The 14237-nt window shown below is 33.6% G+C and overlaps 1 protein-coding gene across 3 annotated transcripts in view; it reads left to right on the plus strand.

Moving 5' to 3' along the window:
• Positions 1-2964: 2964 nt before the first annotated feature.
• Positions 2965-14237, plus strand: part of LOC112327184 (probable F-box protein At4g22030) — a 37264-nt gene continuing 25991 nt past the window's right edge. For 2 of the 3 annotated variants that reach the window (XR_008059034.1, XR_008059033.1), the window contains exon 1: positions 2965-4649. The gene's annotated coding sequence lies outside the window, so the exon portion shown is untranslated. The remainder of the gene's footprint in view (positions 4650-14237) is intronic. The other variant, XR_008059032.1, reaches the window with a different exon arrangement.

Here is a 14237-nt window from a genome sequence, read left to right on the forward strand (position 1 = left end):
TGTGATAGCCTTCTTCATCAAGAGTACCTGTAGAGATTAAATGTAGGCGCATATCAGGCACATGCCTAACATCTTTGAGTAGCAACTTGCAACCAGTATTGGTTTCCAACCAAATATCTCCAATGCCCACAACACTAGCCATCCCTTGATTTCCCATCCTAACTTGACCAAAGTCACCAGCAGTGTAGGATGTGTAAAAATCATGTCGGGGTGTAACATGGTAAGAAGCTGCTGAATCTGCAACCCAGGTGGTATCTTGACATGCAAGATTAACACAGCCATCATCACACACAATGGCAACATCACCATCAGATACAACTGCAGCTGTACCATTCTCTTCATTCTTGTCTTCATCTCTACCCTTTTTATCTCTTTTATACTTTCTGCAATCCTTTTGCATATGCCCAGGCTTGTCACAATAATAACACTTAAAACCCTTCCTTGACTGAGATCGTCCTCTTGGCTTCCATTTGCCTTTTCTATTGCTGGATTCTCCATCTTGCTTACCGTGAGAGAACCTGTTTTGACTTCTCCCTCGACTTTCTGTAACAAGTGCATGAGACTCAGAAGTGCTTGTCCCTTTCCTCCTCTTCTCTTCATTGAGGATACAATCCTTCACTGTTTTCAAAGTGAGCTTTCCATTCGGAGTAGAATTGCTAAGTGACACTACCAAAGTCTCCCAACTATCCGGCAATGAACTCAATAGGATTAATGCTTGCATTTCATCGGCTAACTCAAGGTTCATCAATGACAGCTGATTCAAGAACCCTTGGAATACATTTATATGCACTGAAGCATCTTCACCATCTCTATACTTCAAATTCACAAGGTCTCTAATTACAAAAACCTTGTTTTGTGCACTCTCCTTGGCAAATGTTTCTTCCAACATCTTCCAAACTTTATAGCAATCATGTTCTTGAGAAATATGATTAATGGACTTAGAAGATACCCATTTTCTAACATTAGCGGTAGCCTTTCTATTTAGTCCATTCCATTTTGCATCATCCATATCATCAGGCTTTATTCCTTTACATTCAATCGGCAAAGCCAAATCATTGCAATATAAGTGATCCTCCATCATTGTTTTCCATAGAAAATAATTTGAGGAAGTGAGCTTTATCATGCCCGAATCTTCCTTTTCCATTTTAACTGCACAAGAATTCAATCTACACAACCAAATGCTCTGATACCACTTTGTTGGGAAAACTAGGGACAACTAACCGGATCAATACAGCGGAATACAATTCACAATTCACAAGTCCCAATCCTTTTTCCCTCTTTGTGCAGTAAAAACAGAATCAAACAATGAACAAATATAATGCAACAATCACACAAATCAACACCAAGATTTTTACGTGGAAAACCCGATGCGGGAAAAACCACGGGACCGGAGTCCACCTAAAAACTTCCACTATCACAAATAATGGGTTCACAATTGTTCTTCCTCAGATTCAACTAAGGGCTACAACATATATATCATCAAGAATAACTTATTCTCGGATTACAACAAGATTAAAGGAGAATTATTTGAGAAAAACTCACAATACTGACAGCCCCGTTTTCTGTCAAAACGGCCAGCTTCCACACCACCAATCTTCGATCCAACCGTCCAGAATGAAGAGGAATGTGTCTAGAAGCTGCTGTCAAAATCTCAGCCCAATCCAACGGTGAACGAACTGGAAATCGAAGAAAGAACGCAGGCTGCTCTGCTGCCTCTTCTTCTTTTCTTTCTCTCGGTTTTCTTCTCCTCTCTTCTGTTTCTCTCTACTACGTCTACAGTAGCCGAACTTAATTAATGTGGTGGCCCCCCATCACATGGTGCGGGACCACACAACATTTACATCCTATAATCATTCTCAATCAGATCGTGTGATTGCTTTTCCTTTAACAGGATTCTATACACTTTGGAAGAATCAATTGAATCTACAATTCAAGAAAGGGATTTGGAGAAAAGGGAAGAAGGAGAAATGTTTGAAATGAATGCGGCATTGAAGCTTGTCGCAGCTTAGAGATCTTGCTAGAAAATCCTCTTCTTCTCATGTAGATGGAAGCACTATTGATGAGTTTGCGGGCAAGACATCCTGAAAGTTGTTCATCACCAATTTCATTTTATTTTTCAAGAAACATGTCGTACGTACATCAATGTAAATATTTTTCATTTTATTTTATTTTTACAATTGCTGCCTCATAACACGGCATACATACGAAGAAAGAAACATATATTATATTAGAAAATTTGACTTCATGAAATGACTGAATAGATTTGAACTCACTTACAATAAATAGAATATATTTAAAACTCAACCTCCAGAGACAAGGTCCGGATTACCAATTTGACGATTGGATTCTTTCTATTAATAACCCGACAATTTTTCCTCCAATCTCTCTCCAAAATATAAAAATGGCAGTTTTTTCAAAAAGCACCAATAGTAAAAAAAACCAGTTAGTATGAACAATCATCACTATTCATGAGGGTTGATTTCTATTTTTTAAAAAATAAATTAATTATTTCAATCGGTCCAACTTAAAAGTCAAATTTGAATTAATCAAGTTAGTGAATTAATCCAGTTTTTTATTTAATCAATCATGTTTTTTTTTTCAAATCATACCGGTTCAAGTTTAAGTCTCGGGTTTTATTATTATTATTCTAAAAAGAAAATATTTATTATTTGTTTAATGTGGATGTATAATACCATAAATTATGTGACATTTTATGCGTGTATCATTTGGATATGCAGTGATTATTGTAGGTTGTTAGTGGCGACTTTTACAAGTATCAAGCGGATCATAAAAATTGTAATTAGATACATTAATTGTTCAGTTTTGTGAATCAAGAATTAAAATATAAAAATATTGATTTAAATTTAATAAAAATAATATTTGTGTGTTTAATATTTATAAAAAGTATATTGAAGAGATCATGAGCTTGTGATTTCCTTTAGTGATGATGCCACAATATAATAATGTGTGGACGCAGAGCAAGTTTTACAATGTCACACTTGAGACCAAAGAAGCTGGCTAGGCTAGGGAGAATTTTTGAAGTAAATAATCTTCAAGTGGTGGTGAACAGGTCCATGCGAGATTCAGCAGCCAATGTTGTGCCTTGTCAACTATCACATAGTCAATTCAACCCTATGACCTTTTCTTTACAGGTATGTTCGTTGCTATAAATACCCTTCCATTGCCTCCCTCCATTTTCATCATCAACCTCTGAATTCTCACCCTACATATTACAAACACATCGAAGAAGCCAGAGAACAGAAATAATCAAAGAAAACCCTTACATTTTCTCAGAAAAAAAGGGAAAAAACCATATACAATATTATGGCCTCTTTACAAGCTTCAAGCTTTCTTTTCTCTTCTTCTTGTTCTTGTAGTTGTTCAACAAGAATCAATGCTGCTGTTTCGGTACCTAAGCTTCCAAGATTCCGTCTCCCAGTTCCAAGAACCCCATTAAGATTTGTTGAGGACCTGAATTTAAAAGATGGGCTCACAAGTACAGTCCCATTATTAGAAAACACAAGGCCAGATCAGTGTGAGCCAATCGAGTCTAAAACTACTGCAGCAGCAGCCAAGCTTTACGCAATCTTAGAAGCTGTTTCTGATAGAGTAGAGATGCACAAAAACATTGGGGAGCAACGTGACAATTGGAACAAACTTCTTTTGAATTCAATTAACATGATCACTCTAACGGCAGCAACAATGGCTGGTGTTGCATCAGCTGGTACAGTTGGAGCACCTCTTTTGGCTTTGAAGTTATCTTCTACTCTTTTATTTTCTGCAGCTACTGGAATGTTACTGATCATGAACAAAATCCAGCCTTCACAGCTTGCAGAAGAGCAAAGAAATGCCACAAGATTGTTCAAGCAACTTTATAGCCATATACGAACAACACTTGCTCTTCGCGATCCTACCGCGTTAGATGTGAAGGATGCAATGGAGAAGACATTGGCTCTTGATAAAGCTTACCCTCTTCCTTTGTTAGGAAAAATGATTGAAAAGTTTCCTGAAAAATTTGAGCCTGCTGTTTGGTGGCCTAAAACACAAGGATCCCCAAGAAAGCAGCGCAAAACACAAGGAAAGAATGGGTGCAGTGGAGATCTTGAAGAGGAGATGAGGGAGGTGATTGAAGTGATAAAGAGAAAAGATAGTGAAGATTACATGAGGCTAGGCAACTTGGCATTGAAGGTTAACAAGATCTTAGCCATCTCTGGTCCATTACTCACTGGCATTGCAGCTGCTGGGTCTGCCTTTGTAGGCCATGGATCTTGGGCAGCGATTGTGGCTGTCACAGCTGGTGCATTAGCTAGCACAGTCAATACATTTGAGCACGGTGGCCAAATCGGTATGGTAGTTGAAATGTACAGAAACTGTGCTGGATTCTTTACACTTATGGAAGAATCAATTGAAACCAGCATTCAACAAAGAGATTTCGAGAAAAGCGAAGACGGAGAAATGTTTGAAATGAATGTTGCATTGAAGCTTGGAAGAAGCTTGTCACAACTGAGAGATCTTGCCAGAAAATCCTCTTCTTCTCATGTAGATGGAAGCACCATAGATGAGTTTGCTAGCAAACTTTTTTGATAGTATTAGACCTCTCTGTCCATAACTAATTCACATTCTTTTAAAAATTCCTTTTGTACATCAAAGTAACATGTATAGATTATCACAAATGATATTCAATTTTTTCCTCAAGAATATGTTCAAGTATGAGAAACTTCTTTCTTACTTTGCAAGGATGAGAATTACCACTAAATTCATGAGATCTTATGATATCTAAAATGTAAAGGGAATCAATGTTCTTAAATTTTACATTTGTTCCAAGCAAGTGGTTATAGTTCTAAGAGATCATATTGTTAAAGATCACAAGTTTCCTATATTTTTAGTCATGATGCTTATGGCTAGTTAAATATACGTTTCTCGAGCTCCCAAGTTGTTGAATCTGCTAGTTGCAAAGATTATAATAAGTATTCTAGTTGAGTGAGTCGTCATTGAAGCCACCAAATCCAGAGGTTGGTCTTTGTGTGCTATGATTCAAAGCTGTCTCATTCAACCATTGCCTCGTAAAAATACTTTCATAAATTCCAAGAGAAAAGTCAAAATATCAAGTTTTGAATATGGAGATGTGAACAGTTGAACCCGGAATGAATGGACTTGCTCTTAATTTCAGGCCATTTCTAGGGCTTAAGGAAATAGTCCAATATGGCCCAATCTTGTAAACTTGTAGTTTCTATTACCACAAAAAAACACAAATATATATTGTTTCATGTTCTCTTGTAATGGATTTCCTTTACGTGGATGGTTGTTAAAAACATTTTTTTTAACATGATACAAAAAATACAATGTAAATTTAAATTGTAAAATCAAAGTTAATTTTTGTTTTTCATACAAACAACAAGCAATTCCATCAATTAATAAAGATATTGTGTACTTGTTTGTGTATGATAAAATCCTACCATGCATGCAAGATCTAAGGGAAAAAAATGGAAAATGGTTGGTAAGACTGTACGTCGAAGAAAAAATATTAAAAATAGTCATGTCTTCACAACTATACTTCCTTGTTGACTAACACCAGTTCCAATGTTCTCTCCAGATGCATGACAATCTGTAGTATTTTAGTTTATCTGATGTCTTTTGTCTTGATGAATAATACATCATTTTTAAATATTGTTATGTTTTCTTTTAGATATTGTTATACTTTTATAAGTTTCATATATTATTTGTTACATACAATGAATTTTAACAAGTGGATTAATAAGAGTTGAGAATAATTAGGAGGTTTAATCTATTGGTTCGGACGTACTGGTTTAAGTCAACAGGTGATGGCTGTGGCATATTTTGGGTTTCCTGTGTATGTAAATGACTTTAAATAGCTACTGACGATTTTTCTTACATGCCTTCAAGTTGAAACAGACAACCCATCCCAAGAAAATGTTTATAAAAAATAAAAAATGAAAAATGAAAGTAATAAAAAATCTTACCATATGCTTCACATGCAAAACAAACAGAATAGAGCCACGGGTATGCGTTGTAATGGAATCGTGAATACGCTGGTGCCGGTTCTCTGTACCGGACTGTGACTGTTGAGTGAAACGCATAGACATCATGTTTTGAATGTAGTCCACCCATATAGCCTCTAAGATATATGGTGGACTGCAATCCTTCCGAATTGCCACGTCATTCCAGGTAGGAAGCTCGCTTTCTCTCGCATATTTTTTTTTACTTTCTTTTACACTTTGTACCAAAAATCACGTAACCTATAAGTTACCAATAAATTATCTATTAGTAAATGAAAAATAAAATTTTAATATTTAGAATAAAAAAATATCCTGATTTTGAAGTTACCTGGTTGCAGTGTGATTTTCTCAAACCCTCTGCAACATTATCATCAACTCTTTCCCATTCAAATTTTATCTTGCAGTAAAAATTGATAAAAGGAAAATTTCAATAATTTTAATAAACTAACTAAATTAACATAATAATAAAATATTTAAGTTAACATTAACCTTAAATCTTGAAAACTATGCATCGATATGCGGTTTCCATTCAGGATGTCTGGAAACCTGGCTTCATGGAAACAATGGAATTTTCATCAAAGATTTAAAGGCCGATGTTATTGTTCTGCAGCCTCAATGTTTATAAACTTGAAATTGAATTCGTTAAATAAAATTATTTCTTAAAAAATTATTAAACTTGTCGTTGTGGAAGAGAAAAAATTATTTTTACATTGAAAGGTCATCTTTCCATTAAGCCTGGCACTTACAGGCAAATAGATTCTATTGTGAAAGGAACCCCTTTGACATTGCAAAATCGCACTCGATGACCCCTTGTCGTGAGTCGATAGATATGCCTAATATGCCTGTTCTTAGTCAGCATCTAATGACTCGTGGTCATTAGCATTGCTTCTAGAAGAACTAGTAGTGATCATGTTCTTATGTGTAATTAACTTTCCTCGTGGCATATACACAAAATAACAAAAAAAAGAATTAAACAAGTTCTATTTAAAAAACAAATTGGCAGCACCTCTTCTATACGAGAGGCAACATAACATTTTTAAACCTGTAAATACACAACATATATGCCATAAACCAATTAATTTAATTTAATTTCTTCCAACAAATTAGAATAATTCAATTTCTCATAAAATTCTCATTTCCTAAGTGGCAATATATTTAATCCTAAATTTAAAAAAAATTTAACCTAAATTACCAAAAATTCAAAATAATAATTAAAGTTAATCCTACACCTTTAATTAAAATTGCACAACAAAATTGAAAGAAAAAAACTAAAATTCAACAAAAAAATTAAAAAAAATATTACAGTAACAACTAAAATTCAACACACAATTGAACAAAAATAATGACAAAACAATAATGCAAAAAAAAAAAAAGAGACACAAATAGAGAAGAAAAAGGAATGAAAAATTCTTACCTTTATAGAGTGCTTAGTGTCGGGCGAGAATTAAAAAAAACAAAATAAATGAAAAAGAATTGTTAAAACACCTGAAATATAGAAAAATAAGGAGAAAATGAAGAAAGATAACATACCTTAGGATGAGAAGAGAAGATGATGCTTGATTTAGCTCGGGTCGTGAACAAAAATAAGATTGAAGAAGATGAGAGAAAAATAAAGTATAGATAAAAAAGATTGTTTAATTGCAATGATATATGTTCACCTGGTTAAAATCCATTCAAAATTTAATTTAATTTAAAAATAATTTTATTTTAACTTTTTAAAAAAATCTTGAAACAATTTTGTTTTGAATTAATTCATTCCAATCTTGATTGTAGAACAGACTTGAAAAATTCTAGATTTGCATAAATAATAAGTCACCTTAAATACGTAATAACAAACTAAAAAAGTGAAGTTGAGCAGTTTTAGACAAATAAAAGTAATGTGGGTGATGAAAGGAAGGTATAAAAAGTAAACATGGTGCAAAATCCTTAAAACGATGAATAAAATAAAGTGAGAAGGTAGTTATCAGAGGTTACATTGAATAGAATAAGATGAGTGGCTGGTTACTAAAAGTTACCTTGAACTTCACTATTTAAAAAATGATGCAAGATAGAAGACACGAAAACAACAACAAATTAACAACAATAATTGCTTTGCAATTGAATCAAGTTTGCAGGATCTTCAAAACTTATTTATGAGAAGGCTTATATGTAATATCGTACGCTAATAACTTGCAGGCAGTAGTTAATTTGTAAGCTTGTAATCTTGTAAACTTGTAGTTTCTATTACCACAAAGAAGACACAAATAATATATTGATTCATATTCTCTTGTCAAGGATTTTCAATATATGGTTCTAATTAAGGTTGTCAAAAATATTTTTTTTGACATGATACGAAAAATACAATGTAAACTTAAATCGTAAAATCAAATGTAATTTTATTTTCATACAAACAACAAGCAATTCCATCAATTAATCAAGATATTGTGTACTTGTTTGTGCATGATAAAATCCTATCATGCAAGATCCAAGGAAAAAAAATTGAAAGTGGTTGGTAAGACTCTACATTGAAGAAAAAACATTGAAAATAATCATGTTTTCACAACTATACTTCTTTGTTGACTAACACTAGTTCCAATACTTCTTTTAAAATACAATCAAATACAAAAAATTCAGAAATTGATTTTTTCAGAAAACACAAACAAATCCTTAATTTCTAATAAGAAAAATCGGATTAGACTATTTCTTGCATCAAATGCAACGTCTAAATGTGGGCGCTTTGACTGGTTGGTTACTTTGACCTTCAGCAAGACAAAGACTCCTCCAGAGGACATGAAAAACTTATTTTATCAATCCTAGCCCTAACAGTACTGTTATTAAACCTCTTTCCCGGCAAGTTAATACAATGATTTTGCAGATTAACTCTTCGATGCACAATCTAATCCAAGCTAAATTTAAAATTAATTCGATAAATTTAAAATTAAATTAAATAAAAATTAATTCAATAAATTTAAAATTAAATTTTAAATTAGGGCTGAATTTATTAACATGGGCCATAACCCAAGTCATTATAAACACTCTATCTCAAGATGATGTTTACGGCACACCAACTAATTTTTTTTTTATTGGAACGCCAAATATTGATGTTGGGGTTATATAATAATAAGAAAATTGTCTTTATTATATAACAATGGGATTAACCGATGATGATGATTTAATTAATTATCTTAAAAATTGTCAACCAAGTCTACAATATAGGCACACTAATTAATTAACAAAGTAATATACACCAAATAAAGTGAGAAAAAGAAATCAAAGGCACTATTATCAAGATGAATGAAGTGTTGTTATATTAACAAATTAAATTCATGTTAGTACGTATATCATATACAAAAAGAATCAACAAATCATATATATTAACAAGGAGGTACTTGATGATTAAGCTCCCAATTAATCAGCACTAGAAAAGCTTGCTTCCAAATTCTTCTTCAGTATCCTCCTCAATATTTCTTGAAGAAGATGAAGCTGCAAGGTTTTTGAGGTCTGATAGGCTCCTGCCTAGCTGTAACGCCACCTTCATTTCATACACTTGTCCATTTTCTCTTCCCCATACATTTGTCTCGTTTATGTTTGATTCTATAGATTCTTCCATGAGCTTAAAGAAACCTGCATTGCTTCTATACATCTCAAATATCATCCCAACTTGGCCTCCATGCTCCATTGCATTCACTACGCTTGCCAAGGCACCACCAGCAACTCCTAATATCACAGCCCATGGGTTAGTAGTTCCTACGAAAGCTGACCCCAAAGCTCCAAGACCGGTAAGTAGAGGACCAGAAAACGCCAGCATTTTGTGAGCTTTCAAGGCCTTTCCACTCAATCTCAAGTAATCTGCCTTGTCTTTTCTCTTCAAAACCCCAACAATCTCTCTCATTTCATCTTCCAACTCTCTATTCCACCCATTTCCTTCTATCTTCCTACCGAGCCCTTTCGCTTGTTTTCGCCTTTGTTGAGGCCACCAAACTGCAGGCTCTACACTTGATGGGTATCTTTCAAGCATGGCGCCTAATAATGGAAGTGGATATGCCTTGTCTAAAGCCAAAACATTCTCCGTTGCTTCGTTGACATCACTAACAGTAGGACTGCCAACGGACAACAAAGTTTGAATCTGGCCGTGAAGCTGCTTGAACAACCTAGCAGCATTCCTTTGCTCTTCAGCAAGTTGTGATGGCTGGATCTTATTCATTATCGCCAACATTCCGGTTGCTGCAAGATATAGTATCGTCGAAGATACCTTGAGTCCTGCAAGTGGTTCACCACTTGCACTAGCGGCTGCAAGTCCACACATGGTGGCTGCGGTGAGAGTCATAGCATGAATGGAACTCAAAAGCAGGTGGTTCCAGTTATCTCTTTGCTCTCCAATGTTCTTGTGCATCTCAATTCTATCTGCCACAGCCTCCATGACTGCGTAAAGCTTGGCAACCACCACTGGATCAGAACTACTGGTCTTGGGACCGGATCCCTTCTCCATTTGTGTAGTTATCGGAATTCCATAACCAACTGATCTAATGCTCAGTTCTTCAATAAAATCTTTGCTAGAAAGACTTGGTAGAGATAGAGGGCCGATCCGGATTTTCGGTCCATTTATAGTGGCTCTAACTAAACTTTTATGACTGCAGAAAGAGGATGAAGAACCTGAAACCACCATGCCTGAAACTTGAAGACTTGCCATGGTTGAATCTATCTAATTTTACTATATATATATGTCTTTGAAGGAAGCTGTTGTCGTGAATGGGATGGTGAAGGCTGGCTTGTGTTAACGTCTCAAAGCTCAGAAGTGAATTGGGTTTGAGGTTCAGCAAGGCATGGTATTTATACAAGGTGAAGGGTGTGGACCAAGAGGAGAAGGAAAAAGTCTAATGGCTGAAACATAGAAGTTTGAATAGGTTTTCGTAGCTCACAAATTGGATTAGACTATTTCTTATGTTAGGGTTCGATCGGACGTACGGGTTCAAGTCAACAGGTGATGGCTATGGCAGACTTTGTGTTTCCTGTGTATGAAAATGACTTTCAATAGCAACAGACGAGTTTTCTTACATGCCTTCAAGTTGAAACAGACAAAAATCTTTTATTTATATTTGGCAAGAGGGTCACGGCCTGTTGTAAATGTTTAATCACATATATAGTGCAAATGCATCCAATAATGCATGTAACAACTACCATATTATACCCTTAATAATATATAATAATAATAATAATAATCCTAACAAAATTAATTAATAATGTTTTTAGCGAATATTGTGATCACATTAGTTTCTTAAAAATGGGGAGGATTGTGAATCCAGCCTCAAGATTTTTTTTTAGTTCAACAGTAGGTCTAAGGGATATTAATTAACAACATTTTGGAGTAGCTTTCGTTACCAGATTTTGAGGTGTTTAAGAGTATTATTGTAGTTATTTTTTAAAGAGTTTTTTATTCAGAAAAGTATTAAAATAATAATTTTTTATTTTTTTAAAATTATTTGTGATATCATCGCATCAAAATGATATGAAAATATCAAAAATTTTTAATTTGAAGCGAAGAAAAAAATAAAAAAAATTTAATTTTTTTCAAAAATATTTTTGAAACGCAAAAACAAACAGGGTCTTTATGGTTTTACTTATATAAATTTTTATCGGTATTTACACTCAAAGTTTGACGGTAAATATGTTACCGACAGGCTCATGAACAAAAACAGTTTGTCGATAAAACTCTTGTCGATAATTTCTTTTCTGTTGGTGAGTCCGTCGATAATAAATTTATTGTTGATTTACAGACAGATAAAGTGCGTCAAAAAAAATTATCCGCTTCATTCCGTTAGTATTTCCCTTGAGATGTTTACTATATAACCAACGGAATATCATATTCAATTTCATTGGTGTTTTTATTTTTCTGTCGATATATTCGTTGGTAAATATTATCATCTGTAATTTTATTGGAGAATTAATAGTGGGAGTGACATTTACTATAATTATTTTTTAACTCTCAAAAATATTCCTACGAAGTTTTTCATCAATAACCCCTCTAGTAATAAATTAAAATATATTTAGAAGGTCATTCCTCCGTTGACAGATAGGTTGATGAGGTCCCTATTTCCTTTAACATGAGATTTAGAAACTGAACTTCTCCGACCATGGCTAGAAAGAAATGGGTTTAATTAGCATTCACTTGATATAAGGTTTATATGATTATATATAGAGATAATAATTTATTATAATAAATATTAAATATAATAATTGAATATGATAAAGATCACCTTTAAAGATCAATATGTTGATATTGAAAGTTAAGATTTGATTATGAATTGAGTAAATGAAGTTGATGAATGTTTTTATTAGCTAGTGCCTATTCGCCACCACTAGATTGCTTAGATAGTCTTCTATGGATGGATATTCATGAATCAATCAATGGTACAAGACGAAGCCTAAAACATGGGTTGAGTTAAATGTGTAGAGTAATTGACATGATATAAAAACTTTTAATTTTTTATTTGATTTTTAAATTGCGTTTAAATTTAATAGAAGGTTTTAAAAGCCCAGCTTTAAAGGACGGTTGGCTCAATGTAATTAAAAATGCTCGGAAAACCTTCAAAAACTTTCAAATTAGACCTAGAAATAACTATTGTTTGAGATAATTTTGTTATTTTTCTTTTTTATTTTTAGATTTTCTAATTTATTTAAAACTTTTATCACCTTTTTAGTTTGGACTCTTAGTTTAAAAAGAAAATATCCCATAATAAAATTTATTATAATTTTTGTGCGGAGACACAATTTTTTTCAACAAAACTCTGTATTCTTATGCTTTTTTGTCTCCTTTTTTTTCTTATGCGCCCAAAGTCCGTTATCTCAACCGATTCCCAGTACAAGAAATTATCCGAAGCAGCAAACAACTACTTGAAACTTGAAAGCCACAAAAAGTAGAGAATGGTACTCAGCTACCAAGCATTCAAGCTAAGAGTACTAGCTATAAAGCTGCAAGATAAATGTTTTTTTTTATTTCCAAATGAATCACAATTTGAATTTTTTATAGCCACGCCTGAACGACGGACTCTGTCATATGCACACCCTGCTATAGCAGCAGGGAAAGAGAATTGCTCAGCATAATTAAACAACTCTAGGAGTTGACATTTGGAAGTAAAGGCCATATTATAATGTAATACTAAAAAATAGTAAAAATCTTGGACTTGCATGCAAGCTTTTCAGATTCTGTCTATCTTGAACAAGAGTGCTGAAGGACGAGATTGTGTCAAGGTTCCCTGTGTCAATGTCAGGCCGACATGAGCATATAGTATAGAACAGCTGAAATGAAGTAAAATGCAGACTAGTCTATCAAATTTTCCACTATCATTTAAGTAGTAGAAATCACAGGATTGGCTGTTCAACAAGAATCCACACAAAGGAAAGAAAATTGGGGTAAAGCACTCCGTTCGTGACACAGAACATACTGAAAATCACAAAAAAATCATTCATTAGTAAAGTAAAAAAAAAAAAAAAACAGAGTGAGAGAGAGAGAGAGAGAGAGAGAAGAGATAACATTTCCCAAATAAAATTTCATCAATATCCATCACACATTACACAAATAATTGAAGGCCTAATATTGCTGAGTTCAGGGGCGGAGCCTTTTACAAGGCTAAGGAGGGCTGTAGCCCAGGTTAAAAAAATTAATAACCCATTTTTTTTTAAATTTTTCCATAGCCTATGTCCCACACTTTTCCTCTCTTTTACAGTTTTACAGCAAACATATATCCCACCCCACTTTCCGCATCTTTTACAACAAACCTAATGTCCCACTTTTCCTTGCAATAGAAATTAATTACTTGTCATCAGCCGCCACTTTACTTTCCACAGCAATGCTAATTAATTAGCCACCTATCTTCTCTTTCAATACTAATTAATTAATTATATTTTATAGCAAATCTATTTAAATATAAATAATTAATTAATTTACATATCTTCTAAATAACTTGGAGTTTTAGCTATTTTTCTTCTCAACAATATATAATTTTAGCTTGGATTTTGAAGAAAAATCTATACAGAGAGCCGCAAGAGTGTAAAATCATCAGGTAAGAATTTACAAGTCATGACTTTTCATTTTGAATTCAATGTTTCATATTCATTACAGTAAATTGTTAGTAGAGTAAACAGTAGACTGTACCCTAGAAATGGATGCATGCTAACACACTAGTAGTTCAGGACTAATAATTTACTGGTTATTTCAAAGTTAAGTTCTTCAAATCTCCCAGT

This window comes from Populus trichocarpa, chromosome 4 (genome assembly GCF_000002775.5).
Source record: "Populus trichocarpa isolate Nisqually-1 chromosome 4, P.trichocarpa_v4.1, whole genome shotgun sequence".
NCBI lineage: Eukaryota > Viridiplantae > Streptophyta > Magnoliopsida > Malpighiales > Salicaceae > Populus > Populus trichocarpa.